This window comes from Octopus sinensis, linkage group LG30, assembly GCF_006345805.1.
Source record: "Octopus sinensis linkage group LG30, ASM634580v1, whole genome shotgun sequence".
In the NCBI taxonomy this organism is placed as follows: Eukaryota; Metazoa; Mollusca; class Cephalopoda; order Octopoda; family Octopodidae; genus Octopus; species Octopus sinensis.
In genome coordinates, this window is record NC_043026.1 from 10,267,511 (window position 1) to 10,283,662 (window position 16,152).

At 39.1% G+C, this 16,152-nt stretch overlaps 1 protein-coding gene across 1 annotated transcript in view; it reads right to left on the minus strand.

Moving 5' to 3' along the window:
• The window catches only part of LOC115226337 (zinc finger protein 271-like), a 478,512-nt gene that overhangs the window by 55,830 nt on the left and 406,530 nt on the right, over positions 1-16,152 (minus strand). The window lies entirely within an intron of this gene.

Here is a 16,152-nt window from a genome sequence, read left to right on the forward strand (position 1 = left end):
TCACAATGATATGGTTTTCTCCTGTATGAATACGTTATTTTTTTATGTCTAGTTAACACACTATTCTGAGAGAATGATTTACCAACAGACCATCACAGTGGTATGGCTTCTCTCCTATATGAAACTCGTTTGTGCACAGTTAAGTTACTATTTTGAGAGAATGATTACCACAGATATTCACATGGATATGATTTATCTCACAGGTCGTGAATACGTTTGGGTTGTTAGAAAAGTAACTACTGCGAGAGAAGGATTCTACCCACAGATTCACAGTGATATCGTTTCTCCCCTGTATGAATAGTTGTGCATAATTAGTTTACTTTTCTTTTACAAAAAGACATCTATAAAGTTATCACAGTCACATGATCTAATCACTTCTCTCATGTGTTCAGAAGAAATGAATCATACAATTTTTTCACTCTCTTCCAATATTTTGCCTCTCAAATCCCAGCGTATATTTTTTCTTCTTTTTCTTTTTATACTTTATTTCTTGCAAACAGTTCTTCTGCTGTATTTATGTCCAGTGTTACTTATGTTTAGCAACCTTCAATTAATTTATCCAACTTCAATCAGCACACAGGCTTCTCTTCTTCACACTCCAGTTGGTGATGTCCAGAAATTTGGCTAATAACATTTTTTCAGAACAAATGTTTCACAGGAATCCTTCTACAGTTTTTAAACCAATCTGATACATCTGTTTCATAGAATATTTTTTTTAGTCTTTAAAACAGGATAGAGTTGCGGTTCGTCTTCGTTTACACACTGTCATCTGATGCTCTGAAATTAAAGACAAAGAACAGTGTCAGATGTAGAGGCTATTTAAAAAAAATAAATGATTCATTTTCTAATAGAGATAATCTGAAGAGATAAACATTTGCCTTAACTGAGCTGGATGCTGACAGCACCACAAAGAAGTGCTAACCTCTAAAAGCAGATGGAACATGTGGGTCACCCAGAAAGACAGGCTATGAAGTGCTGAAGAACTTTTCAGGTGAGATGACAAGGACCAAACATTCCTGGTGCCTTGTTGTACTCAAGAAGATCCACACTTAAACAGATGTGTTAAGACTATCCCTCTTCTAGTTAAAAGCATTTACGGCCATTCCTCATAAAAAGTAGCCATGCAATGCCATGTAAAAATGCTGATACATCAAATGTCCATGTGGGCGACATAAAAGCACCCTATGGCACAATATAGAGTGGTTGGCACTTGGAAAGCATCCAGTAGAAACCATGACAATTCAGACTGAGAAGTTAGTCGGGGAATTTTCACAATGCCGATTTTTGGCAATTCTCCGGAATGTCCGTATCCGAAAACGGGATTTTTGGCAAAAAAAAATTAATTTTCAAAAACAAATTTGGGAGAAAATAGGGGTGGGCATTGGTGGAAGTCTTTTATTAATTTATTTTATTTCGCTTCCAAGTAATGTTGTAAACATTAACCAATAAGGTTTTGGCTTCTAAACATTTCAGTGGTCAGGTGTCATTCAGTACATTTCTCAAACTAAAACACGCAATAAACGGGGCAACGATGGAGAGTGCAGACGGTAGCTTCCAAAGCTAGAAATAGCAGCTAAATCACACACGTAGCTAGAAATAACAGCCAATCTCGCACAAACGAAGGACATCTCTCATTCATAAAACATAGAAGAGAAACAAAGAATTGACGCGCCAAAAACCAAAACGTCTACAGAATTAAAAACATTGAATATTTTCATTGTTTAATACTTACGGAACTGTTTCATAAAGGACAGTGTTGTTATGTATGTGTGTGTCTGGTAGTTGAGGAATACATTAGAACTATTATAAATGTATTATTAGCTGATTAGAGAAATTCACGCACCTGCACATTTAACCAGATATCAACGTCAAGCAGGAAGGACGTTTAAACGCGCATGTGTCGGTAGAAAATAGCGAAGGGAGCTAAGTCTCCTTAAATCATTGGGTTTAATATCTTGTTTATTTATTTATTATTATTTTATCCAGTTTCAGCACACGAGCTGTGGCCAGGCTGGGGCACCGCCATTTGGTGTTGCTACATGATTTACTTCACGAATGCTTTTTTGCAATGCCATTTGGTGCATGAGAGAGTTCGATGCAGCTGCCCTTATTTGCACCTCCTGCCGTGAAGTTGGTTCATCTGGGATACCTGAGAGGAAGAGACCAGTTTTATTTTAAAAACATCTGCATCCACCCCATGCAGGTCTCTCAGGTTCTTCGGGAGGATATTGAAGAGCTGTGGGCCTCTGAAGCCCAGGCTATCACAATATCTTGTCCTACATCTTGATGGCAAATTTGGAGTCCTGGCACCACGCAGTGGCACACAGTTCTGGCATTTGTGTAAACTCTCGATGCCAAAGTTTGGGACAAGTCCTTCTAGGATCTTCCGGGTGTATATTATTGCATATCTCACGTCGATAGCTGGAAATAATAGCTAAATCTTGCACAAATTATAGACATCTCTCATCGATTGCTAGAAATAGCAGCCAAATCACGCAAAAGTCAAGGACATCATTCGTTCATAAAACACAGAGGAGAAACAAAGAATCGATGCGCCAAAAAACCGAAAGTCTACAGAATTAAAAGCATGGAAGATCTTCGTTGTTTAATACTTAGGGAAATGTTTCATAAGGGATAGTGTGGTATATGTGTGTCTGTATCTGGTAGCTGAGGAATGCGTTAGAGTTTATTATAAATGAATTAACAGCTGATTAAAAGGAATTCATTCACAGGACATTTAAGCCATGTGTAACATGAGAATTTGTAGGTTAGATGTCCCTACATCACGTGTGAGAAAAAGGGCAGGGAACTGGGAAGGGGATTAAAAATGTAAATAAATACCTGTCGCACAGGCTCCAGCAGGCAGTCCCTTAAGGTGAGACAGTGTCACACGACAACTTGCTGGGGCTGCCTGCTGGAGCCTTTGCGGCAGGTATTTAAAGAGAAAGTTTCACGAGACAGTCAGTCACCGGCTGACACTCGCTGACGATACATCGAAGAGGCCAGGAACAGAAGAAAGAAGGCATGCACCCAACACAGAGCTGAAGACACCTCCGAAAGTGGGGGCCCCGTCACGTCAAGACATAGAGGAGAAGGGGCCGAAACCGGGCGTGGTTCCTCCTGATGATGTCTTCAGATAACTGGATCCTATAAAGATCTTTTGTGGTAGCAGACCACGAAACACGGTTGTAATTTCTCAAATAATATAGTTGCAGGTTCACGAAATAAATTAAATAACAAAACAAGATATTATAAAGAATTATTTAACGAGAACTTTAGTCTTGAAACATTTTCACGATGATACTCCTACACACATCATTGTCATAACTTCCTGGACAATTATAAATTATACGGTGTGGGTCTTCACAGTCACGGCATATCTCCAGAGGCCTGTGTCTCTTGTCATTGCCTCTGTGAAGCCCACCATTTGAAGTCGTGCCTAACCACCTCATCTTATGTCTTCCTGGGTCTCCCTCTTCCGCAAGTTCCTTCCATTGTTAGGGAGTGACACTTCTTCACAAAGCTCTCCTCATCCATATGCAGCACATGAACATACAAACACGTCGTCTCTCTTGCACACATCTGATGCTTCTATATCCAACATTTCTCTAAGGGCACTTATACTCTGTCGTGCATGGACACTGACATTACACATCCAGCAGATCATACTAGCTTCATTTCTTTCAAGCCTACATATGTCCTCAACAGTCATGGCCCATGTTACTCTGCCGTGTAGCATGGCAGTACACACACATGCATCATACAGTCTATATTTCACTCTGAAAGAGTGGTCCTTTGACACCAGTAGAGGCCGGAAATTTCTGAAATTTGCACAGGCTATTCTTATTCTAGTGACAACGGTCTCCGAGCATCCACACCAACTACAGACATAGTCACCTAGGTAACAGAAGTTATCAACTATTTCTAGTTTCTCCCTCTAGCATGTGATGGAATCTGTTTGCTGAGCATCTTCGGTGTTTATTGCTCCTGTGCATCTGCCACACACAAAAGCTGTCAGCCGTAGCCTATACCAGTGTCGCATAACCAGCCCATTTCAGAAGTACCTTTGAATCGTTGGGTGACACACTGTGCTTAAGGGGACCTACTAAGTCAAGTAAAATCAAAAATGGAAACTGTAGTTGTGGCCGATGCCAGCGCCACCTGACTGGCCCCCTGTGCCAGTGGAATGTAAAAAGCATCATCAAAAAGTAACATTTTTCTTTTACGGCAAAGCATGCCCCTTATTTAATCAAATTACAAAGGTTACCCTGATTACTACCCATGACATGCAAAATGTCTTATTTTTTTGTAGATTAAGGAGCCATAATTCGCCCCTGCCCCTCAATTCCAGTGTTAAAACTACATATAGTACAACTGTAGTACATGTGCTGTGTACACTCCGATAACAACGTTTTCTTTACATGCTAAAGACAAAAGTAATTCTGCCTCCAACTCAGTCGCATGCCTGTGTTTCACTATACAAACGTCACCGATGCCCTACCCTGGGTAATTACTGCTGGCACATGCCTGATATGTAGGGTTGTCAGGAGGAGGGGTTTTGGTACATTATGGAAAGGAATCTGTAAAAGCAGTTGTGGAAGAAGGAGAGGCAAACATTACAAAAACAAAACAAAGAAATATAAAATTTTTGAAATATTTTTACTCATTTTTCCATTACACGAAACACAAGAATATTAAAAATATAGCGAACAAGGAACTACCCTTTCCTGTCTTCCCTGTATGAATATGTCTGTGTCTTGTTAAGACAGAATTTTGACGAAATGCTTTACCACAGATATTACATTGAAATGGTTTCTCTCCTGTATGAATACGTTTATGTGCAATTAAGTTTCTATTGTCAGAGAATGATTTACCACAGATTTCACAATGATATGGTTTCTCTCCTGTATGAATACGTTTGTGATTCATTAAGTTTCTATTGTCAGAGAATGATTTACCACAGATATCACAATGATGTGGTTTCTCTCCTGTATGAAAACGTTTGTGTCTAGTTAAGACATTATTATGAGAGAATGATTTACCACAAATATCACAATGATATGGTTTCTCTCCTGTGTGAATACGTTTGTGATTCATTAAGTTTCTATTGTCAGAGAATGATTTACCACAGATTTCACAATGATGTGGTTTCTCCCCTGTATGAAAACGTTTGTGTCTAGTTAAGACATTATTATGAGAGAATGATTTACCACAAATATCACAATGATATGGTTTCTCTCCTGTGTGAATACGTCTATGTGCAGTTAAGACACAATTAAAAGAGAATGATTTACCACAGATATCACAGTGATATGGTTTCTCACCTGTATGAGTACGTTTGTGGGCAGTTAAGATTCTATTTTCATAGAATGATTTACCACAGATGTCACAGTGATACGGTTTCTCTCTCTGTGTGAATACGTATGTGTATAGATAAGTTAATACTTTGAGAGAATGATTTACCACAGATTCACAGTGATATGGTTTCTCACCTGTATGAATACGTCTGTGTATAGTTACATGACTAATGTTAGTAAATGATTACCACAGATATCACAATGATATGGTTTCTCTCCTGTATGAGTACGTTTGTGAGCAGTAACATTACCACTCTGAGAGAATGATTTGCCACAGATATCACAAGCATATGGTTTCTCTCCAGTGTGAATACGTTTGTGTCTATACAAGTAACTACTGTGAGACGTATGAATATGTCTGTGTCTTATTAAGACAGAATTTTGAGAAAATGCTTTCCCACAGATATTACATTGAAATGGTTTCTCTCCTGTATGAATACGTTTATGTGCAGTTAAGTTTCTATAGTCAGTGAATCCTTTACCACAGATATCACAGTGATATGGTTTCTCTCCAGTATGAGTACGTTTGTGCACATTAACATAACCACTGCTAGAGAATGATTTACCACAGATATCACAATAAAATGGTTTTCTCTCCTGTGTGAATACGTTTATGTGCAGTTAAGACACAATTAAGAGAATGATTTACCACAGATATCGCAGTGAAATGGTTTCTCTCCTGTATGAACACGTTTGTGTCCAGTTAAATGAATACTTTGAGAGAATGATTTACCGCAGATATCACAATGATATGGTTTCTCTCCTGTATGAATACGTTTATGTGTAGTTAAGTGATTATTCTGAGAGAATGATTTACCGCAGATATCACAATGATATTGTTTCTCTCCTGTATGAATTCCTTTGTGTACAGTTAAGTTACTATTTTCAGTGAATGATTTACCACAGACATCACAATGATATGGTTTCTCTCCTGTATGAATACGTATGTGTTTTGTTAAGGCAGTATTGTCAGAGAATGGCTTACCACAGATATCACAATTATATGGTTTCTCTCCCGTGTGAATATGTCTGTGTGTAGATAAGTGACTACATCTAGAGAATGATTTACCACAGATATCACAATGATATGCTTTTTCACCTGTATGACTATTTTTGTGTTCCTTTAGTGACTATTTATAGAGAATGATTTGCCACAGATATCACAATGATATGGCTTCTCCCCTGTATGAATACGTTTATGAGTAGTTAAGTGATCATTCTGAGAGAATGAGTTACCACAGATATCACAATGATATGGTTTCTCCCTGTATGAGTACGTTTATGTCTAGTTAAAACACTATTCTGAGAGAAAGATTTACCACAGACATCACAGTGGTATGGCTTCTCTCCTATATGAATTCGTTTGTGTACAGTTAAGTTACTATTTTGAGAGAATGATTTACCACAGATATCACATGGATATGATTTCTCTCCAGTGTGAATACGTTTGTGTCTAGATAAGTAACTACTGTGAGAGAAGGATTTACCACAGATATCACAGTGATATCGTTTCTCCCCTGTATGAATACGTTTGTGCATAATTAGTTTACTTTCTTTTACAAAAAGACATCTATAAAGATATCACAGTCACATGATCTAATCACTTCTCTCATGTGTTCAGAAGAAATGAATCATACAATTTTTTCACTCTCTTCCAATATTTTGCCTCTCAAATCCCAGCTTATATTTTTTCTTCTTTTTCTTTTTATACTTTATTTCTTGCAAACAGTTCTTCTGCTGTATTTATGTCCAGTGTTACTTATGTTTAGCAACACTTCAATTAATTTATCCAACTTCAATCAGCACACAGGCTTCTCTTCTTCACACTCCAGTTGGTGATGTCCAGAAATTTGGCTAATAACATTTTTTCAGAACAAATGTTTCACAGGAATTCTTCTACAGTTTTGTAAAACCAATCTGATACATCTGTTTCATAGAATATTTTCTTTTAGTCTTTAAAACAGGATAGAGTTGAGGGTTCGTCTTCCGTTACACCACTGTCATCTGATGCTCTGAAATTAAAGACAAAGAACAGTGTCAGATGTAGAGGCTATTTAAAAAAATAAATGATTCATTTCTATAGAGATAATCTGAAGAGATAAACATTTGCCTTAACTGAGCTGGATGCTGACAGCACCACAAAGAAGTGCTAACCTCTAAAAGCAGATGGAACATGTGGGTCACCCAGAAAGACAGGCTATGAAGTGCTGAAGAACTTTTCAGGTGAGATGACAAAGGACCAACATTCCTGGGGCCTTGTTGTACTCAAGAAGATCCACACTTCATAACAGATGTGTTAAGACTCATCCCACTTCTAGTTAAAAGCACTTGCGGCCATTCCTCATAAAAGTAGCCATGCAATGCCATGTAAAAATGCTGCTACATTCAAATGTCCATGTGGTGCCACATAAAAGCACCCTATGGCACAATATGTAGTGGTTGGCACTTGGAAAGGCATCCAGTAGAAACCATGACAATTCAGACTGAAGAAGTTAGTCGGGGAATTTTCACAATGCCGATTTTTGGCAATTTTCCGGAATGTCCGTATCCGAAAACGGGGATTTTTGGCAAAAAAAAAATTAATTTTCAATAAACAAATTTGGGAGAAAATAGGGGTGGGCATTGTTGGAAGTCTTTTATTAATTTATTTTATTTCGTTTCCAAGTAATGTTGTAAACATTAACCAAATAAGGTTTTGGCTTCTAAACATTTCAGTGGTCAGGGTGTCTTTCAGTACATTTCTCAAACTAAAACACGCAACAAACGGGGCAACGATGGAGAGTGCAGACGGTAGCTTCCAAAGCTAGAAATAGCAGCTAAATCACACACGTAGCTAGAAATAACAGCCAAATCTCGCACAAACGAAGGACATCTCTTATTCATAAAACATAGAAGAGAAAAAAAGAAATGACGCGCCAAAAACCGAAACGTCTACAGAATTAAAAACATTGAATATTTTCATTGTTTAATACTTACGGAACTGTTTCATAAAGGACAGTGTTGTTATATACGTGTGTGTCTGGTAGTTGAGGAATACATTAGAACTATTATAAATGTATTATTAGCTGATTAAGAGAAATCCACGCACCTGCACATTTAACCAGATATCAACGTCAAGCAGGAAGGACGTTTAAACGCGCATGTGTCGGTAGAAAATAGCGAAGGGAGCTAAGTCTCCTTAAATCAATTGGGTTTAATATCTTGTTTATTTATTTATTATTATTTTATCCAGTTTCAGCTCACGAGCTGTGGCCATGCTGGGGCACCGCCATTTGGTGTTGCTACATGATTTTACTTGACGAATGCTTTTTTGCAAATGCCATTTGGTGCATGAGAGAGTTCGATGCAGCTGCCCTTATTTGCACCTCCTGCCGTGAAGTTGGTTCATCTGGGATACCTGACAGGAAGAGATCCAGTTTTATTTTAAAGATATCTGCATCCACCCCATGCAGGTCTCTCAGGTTCTTCGGGACGATATTGAAGAGATGTGGGCCTCTGAAGCCCAGGCTATCACAATATCTTGTCCTACATCTTGATGGCAAATTTGGAGTCCTTGGCACCACGCAGTGGCACACAGTTCTGGCATTTGTGTAACTCTCGATGCCAAAGTTTGGGACAAGTCCTTCTAGGATCTTCCGGGTGTATATTATTGCATATCTCTCGTCGATAGCTGGAAATAGTAGCTAAATCTGGCACAAATTATAGACATCTCTCATCGATTGCTAGAAATAGCAGCCAAATCACGCAAAAGTCAAGGAAATCATTCGTTCATAAAACACAGAAGAGAAACAAAGAATCGATGCGCCAAAAAACCGAAAGTCTACAGAATTAAAAGCATGGAAGATCCTCGTTGTTTAATACTTAGGGAAATGTTTCATAAGGGATAGTGTCGTTATATGTGTGTGTGTATCTGGTAGCTGAGGAATGCGTTAGAGTTATTATAAATGAATTATCAGCTGATTAAAAGGAATTCGTTCACAGGACATTTAAGCCATGTGTAACATGAAAATTTGTAGGATAGATGTCCCTACATCATGTGTGAGAAAAAGGGCAGGGAACTGGGGAAGGGGATTAAAAATGTAAATAAATACCTGTCGCACAGGCTCCAACAGGCAGCCCCAGCAAGTTGTTAAGGTGAGACAGCGTCACACGACAACTTGCTGGGGGTGCCTGCTGGAGCCTTTGCGGCAGGTATTTAAAGAGAAGAATTTGATGAGACGGTCAGTCACCGGCTGACACTCGCTGACGATACATCGAAGAGGCCAGGGAAGAGAAGAAAGAAGGAATGCACCCAACACCAGAGCTGAAGACACCTCCGAAAGTGGGGGCCCCGTCACGTCAAGACAGTAGAAGAGTAGGGGCCGAAACCGGGCGTGGTTCCTCCTGATGATGTCTTCAGCTAACTGGATCCTATAAAGGATCTGTTGTGGTAGCAGACCACGAAACACAGTTGTAATTCCTCAAATAATATAATTGCAGGTTCACGAAATAAATTAAATAACAAAACAAGATATTATTAAAGAATTATTTAACGAGAACTTTAGTCTTGAAACATTTTCACGATGATACTTCTACACACATCATTGGTCATAACTTCCTGGACAACCTTATAAATTATACGGTGTGGGTCTTCACAGTCACGGCATATCTCCAGAGGCCTGTGTCTCTTGTCATTGCCTCTGTGAAGCCCACCATTTGAAGTCGTGCCTAACCACCTCATCTTATGTCTTCCTGGGTCTCCCTCTTCCGCAAGTTCCTTCCATTGTTAGGGAGTGACACTTCTTCACAAAGCTCTCCTCATCCATATGCAGCACAGGAACATACAAACACAGTCGTCTCTCTTGCACACATCTGATGCTTCTTATATCCAACATTTCTCTAAGGGCACTTATACTCTGTCGTGCATGGACACTGACATTACACATCCAGCAGATCATACTAGCTTCATTTCTTTCAAGCCTACATATGTCCTCAACAGTCATGGCCCATGTTACTCTGCCGTGTAGCATGGCAGTACACACACATGCATCATACAGTCTATATTTCACTCTGAAAGAGTGGTCCTTTGACACCAGTAGAGGCCGGAAATTTCTGAAATTTGCACAGGCTATTCTTATTCTAGTGACAACGGTCTCCGAGCATCCACACCAACTACAGACATAGTCACCTAGGTAACAGAAGTTATCAACTATTTCTAGTTTCTCCCTCTAGCATGTGATGGAATCTGTTTGCTGAGCATCTTCGGTGTTTATTGCTCCTGTGCATCTGCCACACAAAAAAGCTGTCAGCCGTAGCCTATACCAGTGTTGCATAACCAGCCCATTTCAGAAGTACCTTTGAATCGTTGGGTGACACACTGTGCTTAAGGGGACCTACTGAGTCAAGTAAAATCAAAAATGGAAACTGTAGTTGTGGCCGATGCCAGCGCCACCTGACTGGCCCCCTGTGCCAGTGGAATGTAAAAAGCATCATCAAAAAGTAACATTTTTCTTTTACGGCAAAGCATGCCCCTTATTCAATCAAATTACAAAGGTTACCCTGATTACTACCCATGACATGCAAAATGTCTTATTTTTTGTAGATTAAGGAGCCATAATTCGCCCCTGCCCCTCAATTCCAGTGTTAAAACTACATATAGTACAGCTGTAGTACATGTGCTGTGTACACTCCTATAACAACGTTTTCTTTACATGCTAAAGATACAAGTAATTCTGCCTCCAACTCAGTCGCATGCCTGTGTTTCACTATGCAAACGTACCGATGCCCTACCCTGGGTAATTACTGATGGCACATGCCTGATGTGTAGGGTTGTCAGGAGGAGGGGTTTTGGTACGTTACGGAAAGGAATCTGTAAAAGCAGTTGTGGAAGAAGGAGAGGCGAAAATTACAAAAAGAAAACAAAGAAATATAAAATTTTTGAAATATTTTTACTCATATTTTCCATTACATGAAACACAAGAATATTAAAAATATATAGCGAACAAGGAACTACCCTTTTCCTGTCTTCCCTGTATGAATATGTCTGTGTCTTGTTAAGATAGAATTTTGAGAAAATGCTTTACCACAGATATCACAATTATATGGTTTCTCTCCTGTATGAATACGTTTATGTGCAGTTAAGTTTCTATTGTCAGTGAATGACTTACCACAGACATCACAGTGATATGGTTTCTCTCCTGTATGAATCAGTTTGTGATTCATTAAGTTTCTATTGTCAGAGAATGATTTACCACAGATATTGCAGTGAAATGGTTTCTCCCCTGTATGAACACGTTTGTGTATAGTTAAATAATCATTTTTAGAGAATGATTTACCACAGATTTCACAATGATATGGTTTCTCTCCTGTATGAATACGTTTATGTGCAGTTAAGACACAATTATATGTGAATGATTTACCACAGATATCGCAGTGAAATGGTTTCTCTCCTGTGTGAATACGTTTGTGTATAGTTAAATTAGAGTTTTTAGAGAATGATTTACCACAGATTTCACAATGATATGGTTTTTCTCCTGTATGAATACGTTTGTGATTCATTAAGTTTCTATCGTCAGAGAATGATTTACCACAGATTTCACAATGATGTGGTTTCTCTCCTGTATGAAAACGTTTGTGTCTAGTTAAGACATTATTATGAGAGAATGATTTACCACAAATATCACAATGATATGGTTTCTCTCCTGTGTGAATACGTCTATGTACAGTTAAGACACAATTATAAGAGAATGATTTACCACAGATATCACAGTGATATGGTTTCTCACCTGTATGAGTACGTTTGTGGGCAGTTAAGATTCTATTTTCAGAGAATGATTTACCACAAATGTCACAGTGATATGGTTTCTCACCTGTATGAGTACGTCTGTGTATAGTTACATGACCAATGTTAGTAAATGATTTACCACAGATATCACAATTATATGGTTTCTCTCCTGTATGAGTACGTTTGTGAGCAGTAACATCACCACTCTGAGAGAATGATTTACCACAGATATCACAATGATATGGTTTCTCACCTGTATGAGTACGTTTGTGAGCAGTAACATCACCACTCTGAGAGAATGATTTACCACAGATATCACAATGATATGGTTTCTCTCCAGTGTGAATACGTTTGTGTCTAGATAAGTAACTACTGTGAGAGAAGGAATTACCACAGACATCACAATGATAGGGTTTCTCCCCCATATGAATACGTTTGTGCATAATTAGTTTACTTTCTTTTAAAAAAAGACATCTATAAAGATATCTCAGTCACATGATCTAATCACTTCTCTCATGTGTTCAGAAGAAATGAATCATACAATTTTTTCTCTCTTCCAATATTTTGCCTCTCAAATCCCAGCTTATATTTTTTCTTCTTTTTCTTTTTATACTTTATTTCTTGCAAACAGTTCTTCTGCTGTATTTATGTCCAGTGTTACTTATGTTTAGCAACACTTCAATTAGTTTATCCAACTTCAATCAGCACACAGGCTTCTCTTCTTCACACTCCAGTTGGTGATGTCCAGAAATTTGGCTAATAACATTTTTTCAGAACAAATGTTTCACAGGAATTCTTCTACAGTTTTGTAAAAGCAATCTGATACATCTGTTTCATAGAATATTTTCTTTTAGTCTTTAAAACAGGATAGAGTTGAGGGTTCGTCTTCCGTTACACCACTGTCATCTGATGCTCTGAAATTAAAGACAAAGAACAGTGTCAGATGTAGAGGCTATTTAAAAAAATAAATGATTCATTTCTATAGAGATAATCTGAAGAGATAAACATTTGCCTTAACTGAGCTGGATGCTGACAGCACCATAAAGAAGTGCTAACCTCTAAAAGCAGATGGAACATGTGGGTCACCTAGAAAGACAGGCTATGAAGTGCTGAAGAACTTTTCAGGTGAGATGACAAACGACCAACATTCCTGGTGCCTTGTTGTACTCAAGAAGATCCACACTTCATAACAAATGTGTTAAGACTCATCCCACTTCTAGTTAAAAGCACTTGCGGCCATTCCTCATAAAAGTAGCCATGCAATGCCATGTAAAAACGCTGCTACATTCAAATGTCCATGTGGTGCCACATAAAAGCACCCTATGGCACAATATAGCGTGGTTGGCACTTGGAAAGGCATCCAGTAGAAACCGTGACAATTCAGACTGAAGAAGTTAGTCGGGGAATTTTCACAATGCCGATTTTTGAAATTTTCCGGAATTTCCGTATCCAAAAACAAATTTGGGAGAAAATAGGGGTGGGCATTGGTGGAAGTCTTTTATTAATATATTTTATTTCGTTTCCAAGTAGTGTTGTAAACATTAACCAAATAAGGTTTTGGCTTCTAAACATTTCAGTGGTCACGGTGTCTTTCAGTACATTTCTCAAACTAAAACACGCAACAAACGGGGCAACGATGGAGAGTGCAGACGGTAGCTTCCAAAGCTAGAAATAGCAGCTAAATCACACACGTAGCTAGAAATAACAGCCAAATCTCGCACAAACGAAGGACATCTCTCATTCATAAAACATAGAAGAGAAACAAAGAATTGACGCGCCAAAAACCGAAACGTCTACAGAATTAAAAACATTGAATATTTTCATTGTTTAATACTTACGGAACTGTTTCATAAAGGACAGTGTTGTTATGTATGTGTGTGTCTGGTAGTTGAGGAATACATTAGAACTATTATAAATGTATTATTAGCTGATTAAGAGAAATCCACGCACCTGCACATTTAACCAGATATCAACGTCAAGCAGGAAGGACGTTTAAACGCGCATGTGTCGGTAGAAAATAGCGAAGGGAGCTAAGTCTCCTTAAATCAATTGGGTTTAATATCTTGTTTATTTATTTATTATTATTTTATCCAGTTTCAGCTCACGAGCTGTGGCCATGCTGGGGCACCGCCATTTGGTGTTGCTACATGATTTTACTTCACCAATGCTTTTTAGCAACTGCCATTTGGTGCATGAGAGAGTTCGATGCAGCTGCCCTTATCTGCACCTCCTGCCGTGAAGTTGGTTCATCTGGGATACCTGACAGGAAGAGACCCAGTTTTATTTTAAAGATATCTGCATCCACCCCATGCAGGTCTCTCAGGTTCTTCGGGACGATATTGAAGAGCTGTGAGCCTCTGAAGCCCAGGCTATCCCAATATCTTGTCCTACATCTTGATGGCAAATTTGGAGTCCTTGGCACCACGCAGTGGCACACAGTTCTGGCATTTGTGTAACTCTCGATGCCAAAGTTTGGGACAAGTCCTTCTAGGATCTTCCGGGTGTATATTATTGCATATCTCTCGTCGATAGCTGGAAATAGTAGCTAAATCTTGCACAAATTATAGACATCTCTCATCGATTGCTAGAAATAGCAGCCAAATCACGCAAAATTCAAGGACATCATTCGTTCATAAAACACAGAGGAGAAACAAAGAATCGATGCGCCAAAAAACCGAAAGTCTACAGAATTAAAAGCATGGAAGATCTTCGTTGTTTAATACTTAGGGAAATGTTTCATAAGGGATAGTGTTGTTATATGTGTGTGTGTATCTGGTAGCTGAGGAATGCGTTAGAGTTATTATAAATGAATTATCAGCTGATTAAAAGGAATTCGTTCACAGGACATTTAAGCCATGTGTAACATGAAAATTTGTAGAATAGATGACCCTACATCATGTGTGAGAAAAAGGGCAGGGAACTGGGGAAGCGGATTAAAAATGTAAATTCAATACCTGTTGCACAGCCTCCAGCAGGTAGCCCCGGCAAGTTGTTAAGGTGAGACAGTGTCACACAACTTGCTAGGGCTGCCTGCTGGAGCCTTTGCGGCAGGTATTTAAAGAGAAGAATTTGATGAGACAGTCAGTCACCGGCTGACACTCGCTGACGATACATCGAAGAGGCCAGGGAAGAGAAGAAAGAAGGCATGCACCCAACACCAGAGCTGAAGACACCTCCGAAAGTGGGGGCCCCGTCACGTCAAGACAGTAGAGGAGTAGGGGCCGAAACCGGGCGTGGTTCCTCCTGATGATGTCTTTAGCTAACTGGATCCTATAAAGGATCTGTTGTGGTAGCAGACCACGAAACACGGTTGTAATTCCTCAAATAATATAATTGCAGGTTCACGAAATAAATTAAATAACAAAACAAGATATTATTAAAGAATTATTTAACGAGAACTTTAGTCTTGAAACATTTTCACGATGATACTCCTACACACATCATTGGTCATAACTTCCTGGACAACCTTATAAATTATACGGTGTGGGTCTTCACAGTCACGGCATATCTCCAGAGGCCTGTGTCTCTTGTCATTGCCTCTGTGAAGCCCACCATTTGAAGTCATGCCTAACCACCTCATCTTATGTCTTCCTGGGTCTCCCTCTTCCGCAAGTTCCTTCCATTGTTAGGGAGTGACACTTCTTCACAAAGCTCTCCTCATCCATATGCAGCAAAGGAACATACAAACACAGTCGTCTCTCTTGCACACCACATCTGATGCTTCTTATATTCAACATTTCTCTAAGGGCACTTATACTCTGTCGTGCATGGACACTGACATTACACATCCAGCAGATCATACTAGCTTCATTTCTTTCAAGCCTACATATGTCCTCAACAGTCATGGCCCATGTTACTCTGTCGTGTAGCATGGCAGTACACACACATGCATCATACAGTCTACATTTCACTCTGAACGAGTGGTCCTTTGACACCAGTAGAGGCCGGATATTTCTGAAATTTGCACAGGCTATTCTTATTCTAGTGACAACGGTCTCCGAGCATCCACACCAACTACAGACATATTCACCT